This window comes from Leucopleurus acutus (assembly GCF_964270905.1).
Source record: "Leucopleurus acutus genome assembly, chromosome: 8".
Classification (NCBI taxonomy): domain Eukaryota; kingdom Metazoa; phylum Chordata; class Mammalia; order Artiodactyla; family Delphinidae; genus Leucopleurus; species Leucopleurus acutus.
The window spans coordinates 70,158,244-70,181,616 of NC_139151.1; the positions used below are offsets into that span (position 1 = coordinate 70,158,244).

General features: G+C 36.0%; 1 protein-coding gene across 7 annotated transcripts in view; it reads right to left on the reverse strand.

Moving 5' to 3' along the window:
* SOX6 (SRY-box transcription factor 6) overlaps positions 1–23,373 on the reverse strand; it is a 518,084-nt gene that overhangs the window by 179,809 nt on the left and 314,902 nt on the right. The gene's annotated exons all lie outside the window — the stretch shown is intronic.

Sequence of the window (23,373 nt, forward strand, 5' to 3'; positions counted from 1 at the left end):
TAAAATATACGAACATTTTGTTTCCTTAGCTCCTTTAAGAGTTCTTTGAGAGAAAACCGTATGTCTCATATTTCCTATATTACCTTCATACACCTAGCTTTCTGTCATGTTACACAGAGAAGATATTCAGTGAAGGCTGTGAAATTAACTGCTCCCTTTTTTTCTTTATTGCTACCAGTGGTTTTTCCTATAGCTGATTACTAAAATAACAAATAGTAAAATAGTCCTTAAAAAATCTCCTTTTGGAGGAATAATTTTCAGTGAATTTTCTTGGGAGTTCCAGCAAGTGCTACTATTCTACTTAGTGTGATTACTGTCAAACCACAAATACTACCATCACATTTAAGGAATATACCTTGAATGTTGATAAAGCTAAAATACTTAGGCTATGATCAGCTAACAAGGCTAATTAAAGAATAGCATCAAGTGAAAAAAACTCAACATTTTATTTAACATGATTATTGTTCAACTGTCTCTCTAAACTGCGAGCTTCTTAAAGGCAGAGACACTCTTTTCCCCTTGGTGTCTCCAGCTCCAGTACTAAGGCACTTAATAGATGTTTAAATAATTGAATCAGATCTACCACTTTCAAGATTTCTGGTTTTAACAGAATATAAGCAAGAATTACAGAAGTTATAAAGCTTAAAAAAGAGACTAGACAGTAAAAACCATAGCCCTTACTATTATTTTTTGAATTTTCCCCAAGGAACCACAGAATTACTGACTTTCAAAAACTGTAGTAAAGTTCGATAATGCTAAATGAAGAATTCTAGACACCTAGAATATAAGGAGGTAATATCTATAAAGGACTTATAAATGTCCTTAGCATATAATAAGTACTCAACATTAATTTTTTAATGAATATAAATTATTCACTAATTTAAAGATAAAAATGAGGGCCAATGAAATTTTGTAGTATAAATGAATTCACAGTCCCATTTGCTCTTTCTAAGCATTTTAATTAATAACAGAGTCAATCCAAACATGTCATTAAAATGATTTTTTTAGATAGATCACCAAGAAATTTTTTTTCACTTATAAAATGTATACTGTTTATTTCATTAAGACTACCACTTGGATAGCTTATATTGGATATTGGATAGCTTAACCTCAGTTGGAAGATCAATGCCTAGGGAATTCGACAAACCAACTCCTAATTTTCCATCATTCTATTTAATTCATGGAGTCAAGAGCTAAATATTTTAGTACAATTTGTTTCAGATATGTTTTTGAAATATTTCCTTCATTAAGTGATGAGCATATCAAAAAAGAACAATTTTGATCGTCTCCTTTGTCCATTAAAATGATTTCAGATTTCAATTATTCAATTCAACAATATTCACTGAACATCCACCATGTACAAGGCTCCAAGCTGTGTATTTTGGGAATATAAAAATGAGTGTGATTTCTGTCTTCAAAGATACTATGATCTTGTAGGAGGGATAAGACATGCACAAATAGCTAAAATATGGTGTATGTAGAAAGTACTGTAAGAAAAGCACAAGGGGCTGTGTAAACTCAGAAGAGAAAAAGATGATTTTGGTTGGGGTAGGGGACGGAGTGGTGATAATCAGTGAAGTTTCCATGGAACAAGGCCTTAGTGGAATTCTAGGCTTTTAAGTGCAAAGATGAATGTGAGGAGAAAAATGGGCATTTCGAGTAGAAAAAACAATATGATGATTGACTTGAAGATGGGAAAGCATCAAATGTTCAACAAAGACAAGTTTGATTAACTAGCTAGCAAAAAGTAAAGCTGGAAATGAGCATAGGAACCGCCTTATGGAGACCCACAAAATTCAAGCTAAGAACTTTGAACTTTAAAATCCATTCACACACTGACACTCCAAAATGTACATTTCTAGTCCTTATCTCTCTTTTGAATTCTAGACTTGTATGTCCTGCTGCCTACTCAAGATCTCCAACTGGATCTCTAGGAGGTATTTAAACTTAACAATTCAACACTAAACTCTTGAATTCCTTCCCACTCCCTCTGACCCCACCTCACGCCCCACCCCTTACTCACCCTCTGCTGATACTTGATCCTACAATTTCCCCAGTGAATGGTAACTCCATTTTTCCATTTGCTTAGGTCAAAATCCTTGAAGTCACCCTTGACTTTCCTATTTCCCTTTCACTCTAAATCTCTTTGGCTACTTTCACAATATATCTAGAATCTACCTCTTCTCACTACTTCCACTGCCCTGGTCCAAGTTACCAACATTTCTTGCCTAAATAAGCCTTCTCAGGGTCTCCCGGTTTCTACTCTTGCCCCCTTTTGTAACAAAATAGCCAGAACGATCCCATTAAAATCCAAATCAGATCATGCCTCTCTTTTCAATGGCCTCCTATCCCACTTAAAGGTCAAAGTCCTGACAATGATGTAAAAGACCCTCTCTATTCTCACTTCCTACCCTTCTCCCTTCTGTTCACACCTTAAACTTATGCCCATACTCACCAGCCATACCGGTCCCTTGATGTTTCTTAAATAGAGATGGCTTCCTCCCACCTTAAGGGTCTTCGCATCTGCTGTAACCTCTGCCTGAAAGGGTCTTATTACACATACCCATATTACTTGCTTCCTCAATTGCTTCAGGTCTTTGTTCAAATGTTACCTTCTTCATACGTACTTACTCAAACACACCATTTTAAAATTTCAATATCTCTTTCCCACTTCCCTATTTTTCCTTCATAACAGTTCTTATAACATGCCATAATTTTACTTTTCTCATTTATGCTTGCCTCCCCCCGATAGAATACAAGCTCAGCAGGGCAGCAATTTTTGTAGACTGCATTATCCTCAAAGACTAGAAGGTTGTCAGAAACATAACAAGTGCTTTATGATAATTTTTTAAATAAATCAAAATCATAGTCAACAAGACACCACTAGAAATTCCTGAGCAGAAGAAACGCACAAGAAGAAGTGTGATTTAGGAAGAATACATTGGAATGAGTGTGTAGAGTGAAGTGGAGGGGGACAGACTGAAGGTGAGGAGATAATTTAAGACTATATTTCAGCAGTGTGGGCATGAGCTGATGCTAACCTGAACCATGTTAGTAACAACGGGAATGAAAAACAGAAGACAGATATGAGACATTTGCAAGTAAATTGTACTAGAATTGGCAATTCTATGGCACATGGAGGAAATGCAGGGATCAAGTATGACTTGAAGTGACGATGTTATTTATAAGAGCAGGAAATATAAAAAGAGAGGCAGACAACAAGTATAGTGAAAAAATGCTCAACATCACTAGTCATTAGGAAAATGCAAATCAAAACCATGAGATATCACCTCACACCTGTTAGAATGGCCATCACCAAAAAGACAAGAGATAACAAATGCAATGAAGATGTGGAAAAAAGGTAACCCTTGTACACTGCTGATAGGAGTGTAAACTGGTACAGCCACTATGCAAAACAGTATGCAGGATCCTCAAAATATTAAAAATAGAGCTACCATATGATTCAACAATTCCACTTCGGAGAATCTATCCGGAGGAAACAAAAACATTAACTTGATATCTGCACCCCCCTGTTCATAACAGCATTATTTACAATAGCCAGGACATGGAAACAACCTATGTCCATCAATGGATGAATGGATAATGAAGTTGTGGTATATATACAATGGAATATTATTCAGTCATAAAAAATGAGGAAAGCCTGCCATTTGTAACAACATGGATGGACCTTGATGGCATTATGCTAAGTGAAATAAGTCAAACTGAGGAAGACAAATACTGTATGATCTCACTTATATGTGGAATCTAAAAAAAACCCCAAAACAACAGCATAGAAAAAGAGAGCAGATTTGTGGTTATCAGTGAGGGGAGGGGTAACTGGAAGAAGATGAAAAGGTACAAATTTCCAGTCATAAGATAAATATTGAATAAGTACTAGGGATGTAATATACAACATGATGACTATAGTTAACACTGCTGTATAATATATACAAAAATTGTTAAGAGAGCAAATCCTAAGAGTCCTTATCACTAGGAAAAACATTTTTTTTCTTTTTCTTTTAATGTACCTATATCAGATGATGGGTGCTAGCTAAACTCATTGTAGTAATCATTTCACAAGATATGTAAGTCAAACTATTATGCGGTATACCTTGAATTTATATAGTGATGCACGAAAATTATATCTCAGTAAAACTGGGGAAAAAGAGAGGCAGATTTATATTGAAATGATATTGATTGCTCATTTTGGATAACATTGTAAACAAAAAAGGGAAAGTATAATAAATTTAACCTAATTAATTCACGTCAGAAATAAGGAGCCTAAAATTTTCTTTGACACTCATTTCTGAAGATCCTACTGTTTTTCATATTCAAATGCACTCCAAATCTGGAACAAAGATGGTTAGTCATTAGTTTAAGTGGTGTGGCATGTGTTACTTCTACTAAAACATGGCTTCTTATGGAAAGCACTGTACATACTTCTGAGTAGCAAGCAAGGATGCTAAGGAAAAACACCTGGGAGGAAATGGCTTTTACTTTTTTCTTCTCTAAGTCACACAGTCACCATTTCACATTCTAAGTGAATAAACCACCCCATTCTCCTTCGGAGTTAGACCGTGATGGCTGTACACAGGGCTCAGACATTTTCAGGAGTTACCTGTACACTAGCAGAAATAGCCATGCAGGTGGAAATGATGCTTTTTCTACTACAACTGCTAATGACATAGGAAAATTCTAATTCACTCATGAAGGCCAATTTGATAATCAAATGCAGTCAGAAGAGTTATCTGTCAGCTGTCCGTCATTACAAATAAAATCAGCAGTTTTCTCAACTTTTCTGCTGTGCCTGTCATGTATGGTAGAAAGTTGTTCCCATGAAATGATAATGTTGCATGCCTGGCTTTGTACCAGTCAAGGTACAATATTTGAGTATTTCCTGATTTTTCTATATTAAACATTCAAAATGCAGATTTCTAATAATGTTTTTAGGGGGTATTTTTCAATAAATCTATTGTAAATACTCTGCAACCATGTCATGTATTTTATTTCAGAGATCCATTTTAAATTATTATTAAAACACTGGAGTTGGAAAAAAACTTCATTTACAGATAAGGCATTTGAGGCCTCAGAGATAAAATGATTTGCCAAAGGTCATTCAGCAAACTATTGGTGATCATCAAGAGAATCTAGGTTGCTTTTTTAGTTCTAAAATAAATCAAGAGGCAAAAGCAGGAAATGATCCAGTTTATAAAACCTTTTTAAGAAAATATGAAAGGTCTAAGTGTAGGTATACCTGTAACCTCCTATATTTAACAATATGGATTTTTTTTCCCAGATATGAGAGTCCAGAAATTGAGAGAAACTAATCATAGTTTGAAACACCACAGCAAATGTAGAAATAAAGATCCCCTTCACATTTTAAGCAATTACTGTCTAAAGAAAAGGTTCACAGTGTTGCCAAGGATGCTGCTTAGTAAATAGTTTAAATTCCTTCCACTTGAGAGAGAAAGGATCCAAAGTATATTAGCCTCTCCCCTCCCCCTCTAGTGAATTAATATTCCATGATATACACCACTGCTGATGGGGGCAACTCTTTTCAATGAGCAGAGATCAGTAAATGGCTATTTCACAAAGAATAAAAATATAACCTTGCAATTTTAATGTGTGTTTATGTTTTTGTTTTTTTTTAAAGTGGCAGATCCAAGTTAATAAACCTTGCTTAGGGAAAAAATAAAATAGTTGCTAAGCCATGGTGAGTAATTAGCCTTTTAGCATCCCCTTTCTTCAAGAATGCTTCCTCCTGCGCTGGTTCTTTTAAATAGCTCCAGTCCTGGCTGTCTTTGTTGGGCTTGGAAATTGTTCACATATGAGAGAAATTAAGCTCTCATTTAACAGAGACACATGCCTGTCAAGACCAGAGGAACAAAGACTAGTCCCTGGGGCCTGTTCAGCTCCCAGAGGCTGCCACTCATTCTGTTAGCAATGCTTACCCTTTATAGAATGTGTATAAAACCCAATAAATCATTTCATCTGCTGAGCTTAATACACGAGAGCGCTGACCATTTTTCAAAGTGTCTTCTCTTATACAACTTCACAGCTAGTTAGTTAAATTTAAAAAAAAAAAGAAAAAAAAGATCTCCTATTGCTTATTTTTTTCAGAATGTAGTAAGACTTTTTTAGTCAAAAAGGTAATGAGAATGTTCCCAAACACTGTCAGCATAAATGAAGAGGCATTATCTCCTTAGATTTCTTCCCATATATCTTTCCTACATTTTATGGTTAATAATTAGAACACCCATTTTGTGAATTACCAGTGCATCTCCCAGCTGCTTTTAAACCCAGATTCAGGAGCTAGCTCTGGCAAAAATGAAATGGTTAAGGATCAGAATGGGACAGACTTGCTGTTCTATTTAAATTCAATACATTTTGTCCCTTTGCAAACACACAGCCAACATTTTCTTTCAGGGTGGAGATTAAAACTACTATTTAACAGCCAGCTCTTTTTACTAGGAAAGTGAAACGGCCTTCTTATAAACTAAACCAAAATACCCCTTCACACAATCTCATTTCCAAAGAAAATAGATGATCTTTAAGCCTTCTTAAGGAGAAAAGACAATGTTAACTTTTTAATAGAAATTTTCTCTGTATTGTCCCCCACCTCATTCTCTCACCTACTCCTCCTGCTGGGGGGAAATATGGAGTCTATGGTGAAAGACTAAAGACTAGACTTTAAAAGCCTTCCAGTTTAGACCAACTCATCCAAAATAGGGCAAAGGGCTGCGGAAAAATGAGTACCCGTCCATATTACTAAAATAAATACTTCACTAAAATGTAAAACGCTTGTTTAACCTGACTGTGTTGCATGAAGAGCAAACTTACCAAAGATTTACCCTAGCAATGTTAATCTTTCCACAGAAACACTGGGAGTTCCAGGGCTGACAGCTTCAATTCCCAAGATGCTATGAACCCCCAAATAATAAGAAGCTGGTAGCACAAGGAACTTCACCCTGCTCCGCAGGGGGAGAAAAAGCAGATCTGGATTTGATAAGTAAAACCAGATCTACACAATGGTTATATGGTAAAGCCCTGCAATTAATGGAGACCATAAACAGTTCAAGAAGCCGGCACAGCAGTAGTTTCTCCAGAATACGTTTCACTCATATCCAGTTAGATATTAATCAAATGTACAACTGGCACAAATGTTTTGTGCAAACAAAGATGACTGTACGTGTGCCTTTGTATAAAAGAAAAAGAAAACATATATTTATGTATAATTCCTGAATGATTTATCATTTTTCAAATGATAAATTATCTTCATTTTTAAACCGCAAATCACATCCTGCAAGCCTTAGCAGATGCAGATGTCAAAATACGGTAGTACAACAAAATTAATTAAATAACCCTTGAAAAAATAAAACAAAGTTTATTTATAAAAAATGACATTAAGGTGAACTGCCTAATAAGAACATGGATTTGCTTAAATAAAACATTATATGGTTCTGTTTTAGATTCATCCCTAAAGCCCTGAAAGATATTAGAATTTTAGTGAGTAATTACCCTATTTACTTCAAACAAAATGGGAGGAAATCTGAAAACCATATTAAACTACCACACATCAGAAATGAAATTCTCTCATTCTTTATCTTGCAACCCAATAAATAAATAGTAGTTGGAAAATTTATTGGGACTAAGAGATGAAACCTAACAAGCTAGAAATGAGGAAATGGCCAAAAGAACATCCACATCAACATTGTGCTTCAAGCAGTAAACCCACTTCTAGGAAGCATGACCAAGAAGTCTCCCCTTCACAGCTTAATTGTTTTCAGACAGTCTAAACCACACTCAGCACTGCCCCCACAGTCAGACAAAGTTCTAACTACCTAACACATCTCTTTTCAAATGAAAATGCAACACTTGGGGTGAAAACAAGAGAGACTAGGAAAAGGTGTTGTATGTTATACATGCCACTGACATAATACTTCACTAGGATATGCTGTAATTTCCTGCAATTAATACTTTAGCAAAGCTATAAGGATTTTTTTCCCAAAAAAATTGTAATATTTCACTTGCAACACTAAAATTAAGTTTGTGTCACCCATTCCATTATACAGCTCTAATGCCAGGAGTTTGTCATTGGCTGCAGAAATCTGTTTGGTGTGGCCTGAAAGCAGGCATTTACAGGCCCTCTTCCTAAAAGTGTTTTTCTAAAAATCCCCCTTAGCCATTATTTCATGTGGCAGGAATTACAAGCCATCACAATACTCCACAAAGGAAACATGAATTTGACCTCATAATTCAAAACCTTTCGATGGTTTAAAATGCAAACATTCCTAAGTGGACATGGCTTATGCTGTGGCCAAACTTGACATTTGCCTGAAAGCTTTGTAGGCAAGACTACCTACAAAGCTCTCCATTTTCTAAGGACCAGAGTTAATTTCCATCATCTAGAATCAAAGGAGGTCAGAGTCACAAAGAATTTCAGCAATCATTTTGTACAATGATCCTTTTTCCTAAATATATGGAAAATGAAAATCAATGCAGAAGAATAATTTGCTAGAGGTAATGGCATTCCTAGCAAACCAAAGACTAGGGGCAGACATCTTGGGTCCAAGTCTACACTTCTTTCTGCCATTCTACGCTTCCCTAATCCTATTCTGTCTCTCAGTTGGGGCTGCATATCTTCCATAGAAGGGGGAAGAAAAAGTTCTGCTGAGAGTAGATCAATAATTATCTGCACATCTTCTCTTTTCCTGGGCTTGAAATCGTGGCCTTTCTGAGCCAAAGGGAACATACACGTCTATGGAATTAATTCAGTGACATTGCCAAAGTTGAGAAAATGAGTAAGAGATGGAGCAGGCATAGATAATGAAATAGCCTGAAAGCAATGGAAAGATCTATACCTGTGTATGTTTTCCAGCTATCTGGAGACCTGGTTGTTTTTTGATTAACCGAATGCTCTATTTAAGAAACCAGAAATCAGTTATGACAGTCAAGTTGTAAGATTTGACGATCTGTTTGGTGATCACAATCTATACACTAACAACAAAAAATCAGGAGGAGATATTAAGGAAACGATCCCATTTACCATCACAACAAAAAGAATAAAATACTTAGGAACAAACCTACCTAAGGAGGCAAAAGACTGGTACTCAGAAAAGCATAAAACACTGATGAAAGAAATCAAAGATCACATAAACACATGGAGAAATATACCATGCTCTTGGATTGGAAGAATCAATATTGTGAAAATAACTATACTACCCAAAGCAATCTACAGATTCAGTGCAATCCCTTTCAAACTACCAATGGCATTCGTCACAGAATTAGAACAAAAAATTTTACAGTTTGTATGGAAACACAAAAGACCCCAAATAGCCAAAGCAATCTTGAGAAAGAAAAACGGAGCTGGAGGAATCAGGCTCCCCAACTTCAAACTATACTACAAAGCTACAGTATTCAAGACAGTATGGTACTGGCACAAAAACAGAAATATAGAACAACGGTACAGGATAGAAAGCCCAGAGATAAACACACGCACCTACGGTCACCTAATTTATGACAAAGGAGATAAGAACATACAATGGAGAAGAGACAGTCTCTTCAATAAGTGGTGCTGGGAAAACTGGACAGCTACATGTAAAAGAAAGAAATTAGAACTTTACCTAATACCATACACAAAAATAAACTCAAAATGGATTAAAGACCTAAATGTAAGACCAGACACTATAAAACTCTTAGAGGAAAACATAGGAAAAACACTCTTTGACATAAACCACAGCAAGATCTTTTTTGACCCACCTCCTAGAGTAATGAAAATAAAAACAAAAATAAATAAATGGGACCTAATGAAACTTAAAAGCTTTTGCACAGCAAAGGAAACCATAAACAAGACGAAAAGACAACCCTCAGAATGGCAGAAAATATTTGCAAATGAAGCAATGGACAAAGGATTAACCTCCAAAATATACAAGCAGCTCAATATCAAAAAAAACAAACAACCCAATTAAAAAATGGGCAGAAGACCTATATAGACATTTCTCCAAAGAAGACATACAGATGGCCAAAAGGCACATGAAAAGATGCTCAACAACACTAATTATTAGAGAAATGCAAATCAAAACTACAATGAGGCAGTTTCTGACCTCACACTGGTCAGAATGGCCATCATGAAAAAAATCTACAAGCGATAAATGCTGGAGGTGGAGAAAAGGGAAACCCTTTTGCACTGTTGGTGGGAATGTAAATTGATACAGCCACTATGGAGAACAGTATGGAGGTTCCTTAAAAGACTAAAAATAGAACTACCATATGACCCAGCAATCCCACTACTGGGCATATACCCTGAGAAAACCATAATTCAAAAGGACACATGTACCCCAACTTTCACTGGAGCACTATTTACAGTAGCCAGGACATGGAAACAACCTAAATGTCCAATGGAGAAAGAAGATTTGGTACACATATACAATGGAATATTACTCAGCCATAAAAAGGAACAAAATTGGGTCATTTGTACAGATGTGGATGGATCTAGAGTCTGTCATACAGAGTGAAGTAAGCCAGAAAGAGAAAAACAAATGTATAGTAATGCATATATGTGGAATCTAGAAAAATGGTACAGATGAACCTATTTGTAGGCCAGGAATAGAGACGTAGATGTAGAGAATGGACATGTGGACACAGCGGGGGAAGGGAAGGGAGGGAGATTAGGTTTGACATAAATACACTACCATGTGTAAAATAGAGAGCTAGTAGGAACCTGCTGTATAGCACAGGGAGTGCAGCTCAGTGCTCTGTCAGGACCTAGATGGGTGGGATGGGGAGGGGTGGGAGGGAGGTCCAAGAAGGAGGGGATATAGGTATACATATAGCTGATTCATTTAATTGTACAGCAGAAACTAACACAACATTGTAAAGCAATTTTACTCCAATAAAAAAAAAAGAAACCAGAAATCAGTTATGACTGTCAAGTTGTAAGATTTGATGATCTGTGTGGTGATCACAACCTACAAGGTGATCACAGAAGGATAGATATCTCCTCCTTTTCTGTTACCTGCATTTTTTAAAGTAAAATAATAAAGTTAATTATAAAAGCAATGCACCCTCTTCCAGTCTTTTTTAAAATGCCTATTTTTATGTAGCTGAGATTATACTGTATTTACATTATTATGTTCTAGGGTTTTTTTTCCACCTGATGTTACATTGAAAGCATTATCCTAAATCATGAAAACTTATTTGTCAGTATCGCGTTTAACAGTCTATAACAGCTGATCACATGAATATACCATAATAAATTTAACAATTTTCTTAATATTGAAAACCAGGGTTCTTTCAATGTATATTTAAAATTTTTACCTAATTTTCTTATACAAAAGCAATAAGTGTTAGAAAAAAATTTTTAAAACTAACCTAAAACAATAAAAAATAGTTTATAATTCTACTACCCAAAGTCATTTGCCTTTGTACTCTTAACCACTTGAGGTATACTATATATCACAAATCTGGGTCTCCATGGTCAGAGCCCAATTGTATTGAGAAGGAAAGATATTGTATTGATATGGAGGCCAAAGTCCTAAACATAGAGTTCAGATTACATCTTCTACTGAACTGCCAATAACCTGAGCTTTCCTCCCACAAGGGATCCCTAGGAATTCCAGGGTATATTTCGACCCTAAAATGGAGTCCATGAAAGGGCCCTGCCAGAGACCAGTGTATGTGATGATACACAATAAATGAAATCAGACAGTCTTAACAGAAAAATATCTGTTGTGTGGAGGCCAACTTCAAAAGCCCAACTTCATTTTTCTTTGCCCAGGTGTCCACCCTTGCATTACACATATTCCAGCCACAAGCTGGAAGTCCTCCAGTGGTAGACTACATGTTTGCTCTATGACTGTGGATCTGACCTGGTCTAACTGATCTGCTAAGACTAACCTCTGGCTGGAACCCAATATCTCACTTTTGCCTACTCCTCTGGGCTTTTCCACAGACAAATTTCAGGTCACCTAACAGTTTCTCCACTCCATCTAACCTTCAAACATAAAATCTAGAAATCTGAGTCTGCACAAAGAATTACACAGAATAGAGTGGAGAGGAAACTTGGAACTAGTTTTTCTTTTTCTCAAACCTCTGTTATTTATCACTAAAGAAGGTAACAGCTTCCTACCCTTGTGCACTTTCTTGCTCTCCATCACCTTCTGCTTCTAAGCTCATTCTTCTACCACTATAACCATGTTGATTCCTTCAAACCCCAGCCTCCAGCTACTAAACTGATTATTTGGGAGCCATCATAACATTCAAAATTCTCACCGAAATGCAGGTCGGGGGAAGGAGGGGCTGACAGCCACAGAAATAAAGGTCCTTTAGAACAAACAAATACCTGAAGCAGCAGCTGGAGATCTTTCTTCTCCCAGAAGTTTCAGTTCTCTGATTGTCTCCTTAGACACCACTCAGTTATACTAATCCTAAAGTGCTCTGTATTTAACTAATTCTATACATATTAACAAACAATTTCTGCCACATCCAGCCTTAAAAACGCTAAACTAGGACTTACATCTTTTATTAAATAACAGTACATAAGTTATGTTTTTCCATTTGGGTAACTGGTTCCTGACATCATCACAACTTTTGAAATGGAACAAAAGTTATTGGACAATCAAAAGTAAAATCAGTTTTCTTGGGTTTCCCTCTCCCCCTTTTCCTATGAATAATACAACTAAAGAAGGTATAAGGAAGAGCCAACATTTGCGTGGCTGGGAAATGAATGATTTTATTACAGCACAAAACAAGCATGGCCTGTTAGAGTTCTTTAGAATAGTAACTCCACCTTGTCAACATGTTCAAGCAGCAGCCAAGTCAGCCTAGCTGAGAGCTCTTTCCAGCTGTACTAATCTCAGCCACTGTAGAAAACTCATCTGTAGACATTTTAAGATAAAAATCTTCCACTGAAGTGTGTGTTTAACAAAAGTCATGACTGTGACCTGAGGTTGGACTTTACTCTTTATTCTGATCTGTGAATTCCTTAACTTTCATTGTTTACTGTTGCAACTTTAATATTTTCTTAATGGATTGGGTGGCAGATAAAATGAATTCAGTGTCTCACAGTGAGACATTACACCTTTTGCATCATTTATTTTCTTTTATTCTGAAGAAGTAAAAATATCTGACTCTAACATTAATAACTTTAAGTGGGAGTTACCTTATGTGAATTAAAAATGGTTATGTCAGTATATCCTTTCAAAATTTAAAAGATATTTCCCTGTGCTATATCAAGTGTCACACAGTATATCAATTTTTATTTCCCATCTCTCAAGTCTGGTATGCATACTGTTTAACTTCTTAAATTCTAAGTATAGACATAATTCACAAAAGCTGGGCAAATGCTTGACTTACAGGAGATGGCATACATAAGATTTATATGAACAACTTTATTTTAAACAAGAAGACTTTTGCATTTTGTGCTGCTACACCGCTAACTTCATCTGTGTATTTAAAAAAAGCTATAAAATAAATTGGAAAGGTTCATTTACTATCCCACAGGCATTACTGATCTAATAGAAAAGCCCATTTTAGTGTGAAAAGTAAGAATTTGACCCTATTTTCCAGAATAAAATGCCACATCCCCTTTTAGACATTCTCCAGGCAGCTCTAATTCTTGGTCAACCATTTCTGAGTGCCTGATAAACCTTACTGTTCTCTTACTGAGAATTGAAATAGCTCTTATTTGGCAGCCAGAGAAAATTTTTGCTTTCTTTTCCTCTAGATTACCCTGGTGATAATAATTGATTATAGCGCATCCACATTGATTATCCTATATTCACGTCACTAATTTGTGGGCTCTAAATGTGCATATGTATGTAGACATAAACATGCTTACACATGTAGACACAAAATATGTACATGTGCGTTTCTCTCTCTTTTTTTAATAGCTCTATATTGGAGTATAATTGCTTCACAATACGGTGTTAGTTTCTGTTGCACAACAAAGCAAATCAGCCATATGCATACACATGTCCCCATATCCCCTCCCTCTTGAGTCTCCCTCTCATCCTCCCTATTCTACCCCTCTAGGTCATCGCAAAGCACCGAGCTAATCTCCCTGTTCTATGCTGCTGCTTCTCACCAGCCAACTATCTTACATTTGGTAGTGTATATGTGTCGATGCTACTCTCACTTCGCCCCAGCTTCACCCTCCCACCCCATGTCCTCAAGTCCATTTTCTATGTCTACCTTTTTATTCCTGCCCTGCAACTAGGTTCATCAGAACCTTTTTTTTTTTTTTTTTTAGATTCCATATATATGCGTTAGCATACGGTATTTGTTTTTCTCTTTCTGACATACTTCACTCTGTATGACAGACTCTAGGTCCATCCACCTCACTACAAATAACTCAATTTTGAACAGCTCATGGAGCTCAATATCAAAAAAACAATCCAGTTAAAAAATGGGCAGAAGACCTAAATAGACATTTCACCAAGGAAGATATACAGATGGGCAAGAGGCACATGAAAAGATGCTCAACAACACTAATTATTAGAGAAATGCAAATCAAAACTACAATGAGGTATCATCTTACACCAGTCAGAATGTCCATTAACAAAAAATCTAGAAACAATAAATGCTGGAAAGGGTGTGGTGAAAAGGGAACCCTCCTACACTTTTGGTGGGTATGTAAATTGATACAGCCACTATGGAGAACAGTATGGAGGTTCCTTAAAAAACTAAAAATAGAACCACCATATGACTCAGCAATCCCACTACTGGGCATATACCCTGTTTCTCTTTTAAGGACTCTGAAATTATTCCTATAGCTCGTACATAAGAATGACAACAACAATAATGATAGTGATAGATAAAATGCATTGAGCACTTAGTAGGGTTTTTTAAGATGATGATCTCTAATCCCAGAACTGGTAAGGTACTATCATTATTCATCTTTTAGGAACTAGGAGATGCAGGCTCAGAAACATTAGGTAACTTTTGTCACAGCTAGTAAGTAGCAAAACATGTCACAGAGCTAATAAGTAGTAGAACTGGAATTTAAATCTTGATTTATTTGTCCTTGATACTTGTGCTGCTTCTACAAAAATTTTAAATTACATACACTCTGAAGCAATGCATTTTATCCTTTGTACCTCCTATTTATATGTACAAATCTAGCTTAAAAGTGCATTCAGATTCATACATTCCTCATATATGTGAAATGTAATCAATTTCACAGAAAAAATAATTTTAAACACCTTAAAAAATGACAGGTTGATGTCCTGGGTCAAAACTCATTCTGTTTAGATAGTGGAAGTCAAAAAGCTTCTGAGTATTTATTTTCTAAAAGTTTTTGTCTTATTGTGAAAGACTATGCTTCATTTTTATCTTAAATACCTTCTCCCAAAGGCACAAATCTAATGTCAACACATTCCTGTCTTGCCAATATACCCATATGTAAATAAAAATCAAGTTATTAGAAAATTAAATTTATTAAAATTATTTAAACCATGATCCATTATAAGCTTTCTAGCTATTAAGTAAAATAGCTATGACCAAAGTCAAAAGTATATTTCAACTGCTCAAGGATTATTTGTTATGCCCCAACCCTCAGTCCATTTTTATATAGATAGATAGATAGATAGATAGATGAATAGTCCAAACAATTTAGAGTTCACATTTAATCATTTAATCTGCATTACACTATACAGAGCAGTTTTTCTTAATCCTGATTGTCTGCTAGAATCATCTAGAGAGCTTTTAACAGTCCCCATCTGGGACTGTACCCCAGACCAATTAAATCGGAACCTCTACAGTGGGACCAAGGCATCAGTATTTTTAAAAGGCTTCCAAGTGATTACAAGGTACAATCAAGGTTGAGAACCACTGGCATCAAATGCTGTCACTCACTGCTCCCTTTTATCAGCTGCAGAAGGTAGCTATAAAAACAGGTATTAACATTAAAGGGGACTGATCCTCAATATAGAGACATATCACTTTTAAGCCCCCAGAAAGTAATATAATTAGCTAAGAAGTTTATATGTAAAAACCAAGAGTCACTCAGCCATAAATACATTTCATACCACATTACAAAAAGATTCCGGTTATGTTCTTTTTATCTCTTTCCTTGTGGGCATGCAGCCACAGTTATAGTAGTCCTGAGATATAAACTGATTCTAATGGGCAATCTTCAATTTTTTTCCATTTAAGGATAAAGAGAATGTAATGAGATTTTAGATGTTAGGTATTATTATCCACATTTTACAAACTGGAAAACTAAAGTGCACTAAGATTTATTCAAATCACAAAAAGGGCAAATTGAGATACATCCTGGAATGTTGGAAACAGTACTAGACTAGAAGTCAAAGAAAGTTGGGTTCCACTCATGGCTCTGACAACATGTAGCTTTTTAAACCTGGACGAGTCTGTTGTCTATGCCTCAGTTTCCTTGTATAAAGTAAAGGATGTGGACTAGCGAAAGAGTTCCAAAGAAATTTCAAAGAAAAACAAAAGTGGGGGACTTACACATATTTGGGAATTTTTTATTTTACCAACTAAAACTACTGGAAAACAAAGAAACAAAGCACATACCATCTATTATCACCTGTGCTTCATAAAAGGAAAGGACACTTTAATTCCAAAAAAGTAGAAAAAACATAATCTCAGGGTTATTTTTAACTCACTATATTGCTGTATGATAGGAATAGCTACCCACCCTACCCCCAATCAGTGAGGGAGAACCACGAGGACCTCTAGAGGATGTGTCCAAGTTTAACATTCTGTGAAAGTAGAAGAATGGAGGGGGAACATTTAACATCTCTCAGTGTAGTGCTCTTTCAAGAGTTTCTTAAAATTCCATCATTAAAGAACTACCTTTATAATTTTTGCCATATCCAAGTACTCAGTTCTTATTTACTTAAAGTTTTATTTAAATTGACTTTTTTTTTGGCTTCCCTGGTGGCACAGTGGTTGAGAGTCCGCCTGCCGATGCAGGGGACATGGGTTCGTGCCCCGGTCCGGGAGGATCCCACATGCCACGGAGCGGCTGGGCCCGTGAGCCATGGCCGCTGAGCCTGTGCGTCCAGAGCCTGTGCTCCGCAACGGGAGAGGCCACCACAGTGAGAGGCCCGCGTACCGCAAAAAAAAAAAAAAAAAAAAATTGACTTTTTTTTTGCTTAAATACATTTATTTCAATAGCACTACCTCAAATAGAAAATCACTTGTCATAATTAGTAGATAACCAGATAACAATGAAAATAAAAGTTTTACTTGATTTTATTTAAATTCTAAGCTAAGCACTATTGCCTCCAAAGGCTCTGAGACTAAGATGATTTCTCTCTCTTATAAAGAGAGATTAGCACATCCTAGAAAGGTATTAAAGTGTGCTAACACTAAACTGAGCCCTGAATGTAATCAGAGAGATCAAAGGAAAAACAGAAAAGAGCTGCTTTTTCCTTGGGGAATTGATACAGTGTTATGTAATGTCATATGCTGGCACCACCTGGATCAACTGCCCACTGGGCTCCATAGCCTCCTGCCAGTGAAGAGGTAATGCACTCTCTCATTTTCACTAATCCCAGAAGGAAGCAGAGACTTTGGTTTCCCTGCATTTTCAGTATCACTGATTTGAGAGGGAGCTGGGGAGTAAAGTCTGAGAGATAAGAAGTAGATAAGATAGAGGACTGAGGGTCACCAAAGAGGGTTGGGGAAATTGAAGGATAGTGCATGAAAAGCATTGAGATTCACCATCAGGCTCTTGTCAGCTGAATGAGATCTTTGCCATAAGGCCACATTTAGAAAATAAGTAGCAAGCTGATTAATAATTCCGTATAGCAGCTCAAAGGACCTGGTCCAGTATCACCTCTTTTTACTTCTAGATCCACTCCAACTTTAACAGTCGAGCGTGATTAACTCACGCAGAGTTTCTAATCCACAGTGATAATTTATATTTTTTATCTAAGGCCCCTGCTATTCATGAATTATAGCAGCTTTACCTTTTCTTTCTTTTTTTTTTTTTTTAGCGGTACGTGGTCCTCTCACTGTTGTGGCCTCTCCTGCTGTGGAGCACGGGCTCCGGACGCGCAGGCTCAGCGGCCATGGCTCACGGGCCCAGCTGCTCCGCGGCATGTGGGATCCTCCCGGACCGGGGCACGAACCCGTGTCCCCTGCATCGGCAGGCGGACTCTCAACCACTGCGCCACCAGGGAAGCCCCCCTATTCTTTATAATTCAGAAACTTCATTATTAAAATGTTAGAAGCAGGCTATACAGCATCTATCATTACTTGAAAAGTTAATTCGATTACATAAAAGAAATAATTAGATTTGCATTTTTATCTTGGTTTTAAACAACCAAAGAAGATCATAACAGCCTGCCCATGGGCAATTAAAAATCGCATACAGCAGAAAAATAGAGAGAGGAGAGAGGGTCTGTTTTTCCTGGCTAATTCATGGTTGAAGATAGAATTACAAAATATTTTAAGGGTTTGCTGAAGCTGGGGGCTAATCCTAGACTTCTAAGCTTTGTTTATAACTCTCATTTCATTGCAGGAGAGTATCAGATACATGTACAATGCCAATAGAAGTATCAAATTACTTTCAGTGGGTTTATTTGGTCCTGTTCAGAGGCTGTTGAAAGGAGATCTGTTACCTGATCAATAACACCCGAAAAAGGACTATTTGCTAGAGCCAAAACAGGAGCAGTGTAATTGCTTTTTGTTTATCAATGCTAAATACAATTAACAGAGATACAACATATACAACACAAGACAGAGGAACTATGTGAGACTGGCAGGCCCTTTACTTTACTTACTGTTCAGCCAGTTCCAAAGGACAATAAATGCAAGGTCCAGCTCTTAAAATTAGAGGTCATTTAGATACTTAATGATGAAGCATATCTTCAAATATATATCTATTATTGTTATGCTGGCAAAAAATTAATTAACCAGGTCATGCAGGCCATGATGGCTAATGTACAAAGTAATTATTTCTGATCTTTAGACAACTACTTCACATGAAAAGGTAGTCCTTATTCTGCTCAGCAGATACCTGAAATGCCTGTAGTTAATCATACTGAAGGAAACAAAAGGCAAGGTTTATCTCCTTAAAAGGTGAGAGTACATTTCAAATTATTCTGTTTACTGGTTTAAGAACAATCACCTCCCTGCTCATAATATCGATATGTCTACTGGTTACGTAGGAAGAAAGGAGAACACATATTTAACGGCACTCAACCACATGACAAATACACAGAGACACACAAAATACGTGAATAGCACAAATGAATATATTATAATCAAAAAAGAAAACACTATATATGAAAAATACTCACATACTCTAAAGAATAGAGTGAAGCTTCAGTGAGGAGACAAACATTTGGCTGTGTAAATAAGCAGTATGTATTAGAGCATTTAAAAGAGAAAGTTTTCAGATAAGAGAGAGTATCTGCAAAGCAGCAGCAATGGCATTAGTTCAGGCCTTCCACAGGTTGAGTTCACCATCTAATTCATGTATTAAATTGTGAGGGAAGGACAATGAATATTATATACTAATCATAAAGAGTAACAAAGAACTGAGCTAAGAATTTCAAGTTTCACAATTTTACCCAAAAAAGGTATATGTATATGAATTGACTAAATCATTGGCTCTGGCCCAGGAGGCCAAGTGCCCAAATAAAATCCCAACCAATCAGTCCCTTCTTAAGAGACCATTGTTGTTTGGTCAGCGATGTGAGGCGAGGACACCACCTGTACAGAGGGGTCTAAAGAGATATGAATATTTGGATCACACCATTCATGTCTGAAAAAGTAAGTTTCTCACAGAGATAATAAGGTGAATTCTCTTGCAAAGATTCAGTTCTAGCAACGAAATGCCATTGTTAAATATGTTCCTACTGACATGCTATCAAAACCAAAGAATGTGGTATATTGTATCCATGAAGAATATCTTTAGATTCAAAAACCATGACATGGTCAAATGAGGTTAGATGAATAAATATATGGACGGATCAAGAAATCAAGATTTATAAAATATTTTCCGGTTTGCTTAGATTAGACTTACATTTAATGTTTGATTAAAATGCTATAAATATGTGTTGATATGCCCAATGGATTCAAACTGAATTTTGTTTCCTAGTCAACATAACTCATAAGTAAAATGCTTCAAAAGATTGGCTAAGATACTATGGTGTGGGAGAAAGAGGAAGAAATTACTAAAGCAGTTATTTGTCCTTTGGAATTATAACATGAGAATCAACATTCCCAAATCCAAGGATCCATATTCCATGATCTATTAGTTTTGCTATCCACAAAGTTGATAAAAACTGTGCTATTTCTGTCTTGGAAATATCAAAAATGTCTATTTTGGGCTCCATATCCGGGGAATTACTTAATATGTAACAAATTAGAGGAATCGCCATTTTCCCCAAAGCACCAACAGAGGGATTTGAATTCACTAAGCAAACAGCCTCCTAAAAGATCTGTTGACATTAAAGAATTTTAATAATCATTTAAAGTTATTAACCTGATTTTTAAATAGTAAAAATTGACTCATCGAAAGTGTAAAAACATTAGTTCACAAAATCATTCATCTTATGGTTTCAACATGGCTTAAAGACCATATATGGTCTTAAAAGTATCCCTTTAAAAATTTAATTAGAATCTACCAAGGCAAAATTACATTAAAATTATATTAAAGGAAAAACTATATAAATGGAATAATTTTTAACTAGAATAAGTTTTGAAGGACTGCAAATAAAATAAGCACATGGACTTTTACAATACTATCTGTTTTTTTTCTTTTTTTGGCGGTACACGGGCCTCTCGCTGTTGTGGCCTCTCCCGTTGCAGAGCACAGGCTCCGGACGCGCAGGCTCAGCAGCCATGACTCACGGGCCCAGCCGCTCCGCGGCGTGTGGGACCTTCCCGGACCAGGGCACGAACCCGTATCCCCTGCATCGGCAGATGGACTCTCAACCACTGCACCACCAGGGAAGCCCTGCAATACTATCTTAATCATGCCTTTTCCTATCGCTAATGAAAGATCCTGCTTTTCAGTGTGCAAACCACCCAGGTTTTCATTTGTTTCCATTATAACAGACCCAGATGTGTTTGTGTGTGGTTGTTATAAGAGGTTAGACACTCTTCCCTTTCTTTCTAGTACAGCTTGCAAATTTCAAAACAACAGTACTGATTCAGAAGTCAGCACTCTGAACTAGAAGTAAAGAATAATCTTTAAATGTATTATTTAGATCTATGTATCCCACCTGATACTTGGGATCTATGGCCAATTGCCATGGCTTAATCTTGCTGACCATGTTAGCAAATAGGTTCTAGGATACAAGATTTTAAAAGAAGGAAGAAGTTCAAACTTGGGATCTCAAATTGTCACTGTATTCATTTGTTTTCAGAAGAGAAAGGTTTTGTATTTACTATCTTACTCTGTTTTGTTTTCAAAAGGGAGAATGTTTCATGATAGAAAAATGTTTGAAGCATTTCTTAAATCTCATATTTTGCTCAAATTAAAATTAGTCTAACAACAGTCTCTCTCCTAAATTTGATCACGCCTATGGCTGGTCAAAAAACTTATTTGAAAATACAGTTAACCCATTCCCCTTCCAAAAAAACAACTAAAAGTCTGAATATCAAATACATGCTTTGTAAGTATCAGAGATTAATATGTTTTGTGCAAGGAGAAGTGTTTTTCAGTATTTGAAAAATTCTTTGAATGGTCTCATGCTCGATAAGATAAATACTGACAAGATACGCAGTGAAGCTGTAGCTCAGGACAGAATAAACTATAAATATAGGTTATTGCCTCCTCTTATTTTTTAAAATATGAATTCCTGTTACAAAGAATCCCATATTTCTAAAATTAATGTAACTATTTTGAATCTCTCTATGATTTTATAATTTATACTGCTGAGATCAAGGTCTGATTAGCTTCAATTTTTAAAAATTTAAACAATGAGAAATATCTACAAATTTAAAAGCAATTAAACTTCTATTAAAACACTTGAAAAACCAACTTTCTTGTTTTCTCAGATTGAACATCTGATGAATAATATTTTAAGATCATGACCTATAGTTTCCTGAAAAAGATATCAACTTTATATAGTCAAGTTATAACTATAAAATCATATGTAATCAATAAATGCCTATAATATTTCATTAAAATACTTTGATTTTGTTGCTATTCATCTGAGATCCTCAGTACAACAGGCAAATGTCAATTAAGACAGTCAGTTCCTGCAAACAACTTTGGACTAAGAAGTGAAATATGTTCAAAATAAACAAAGAAGTAAGTAATAAAGAGGTAGTAAAAACATTAATAGTAAGTAACTGATATGAGAACATCTCAGGGAATTTCTTCCATTTCTGCTTTACAAATAGGAGAAACAGAGAGAACTAAATGATCGGGTTAGGTTATTTAACACCTACTGAGTTCTTAGAAAGGGATCTAGCGAAAAATGTAGGAAGCCACAGGCTAAAAATCTTGACCTTAGCAGTGGGAGACACACTGAAAATTCTAATAAGGGCAGAACAAGGGAACACCTGGACAGTTATTTAATTAAGGATCTCAGCATGAGTCATGAGATACCAGGATGAGAAATTATTTCAAGATTTAATTATAAAGGCTGACTGGCCCAAATGCCAGAGATATACCGTCTCCTCTATGTTTGGATTCTTTATTTTGAAACATACAGACTTGAGTATGGACTATAGAATCAGAACTAACTAAAACAGCAACAATAACAACAAACACTGGTTAAGACCTCCTAGTAAAGACAGCTAGAAGAAATGCCAAATTAGGTACAGGTACTTCTTCAGGCACCAAATTGGTATTTTAAATGCAGTGACTACTACCTGGAACACTAAGTGTGATTACAAAATGAAGCAAAAATCTAAGTTAAAATCACTGGCTTTCATCAGTGAGGTGAAATAAGGTATGACTTTATGTAAATGATTTTTTTTAAATATAGGAAGGTGTGATACTAATCTCAAGGAAAGGACTAATATAATTCAGAATATACTGCCCCAACTAGGCTGAATCATAGATCCCAGTGGTTAGAAAATATCTACAGCAACCAAGAGAAACCCAGAGACTGTGGTGGATACATATAACTCTGGGATCAATATTCCTGAGGATTAATCACCAGACAACCAGTTGCTTATTCTAAGGCTTTCTAGAAGTCACACACCTATGTTCCTATTCAAAAATGGAGACCACTTCCCTTACCTACGTCAAAAAGCTGTTAGCTGAATTAACCATCAAATCTCTAAAGGAATGACAGAAATCAGAATTCTTTCCCAGGCCCATGCAATTATGATCTATATATTGTGTTAACCTGCCACAAAAAAAAAAAAAAAAAAAAAAAAAAAGAGAAAAGAAAAGAAATGAAGAAAAAGAAAAGAAAGAAAAGAAAAGGAAAAGGA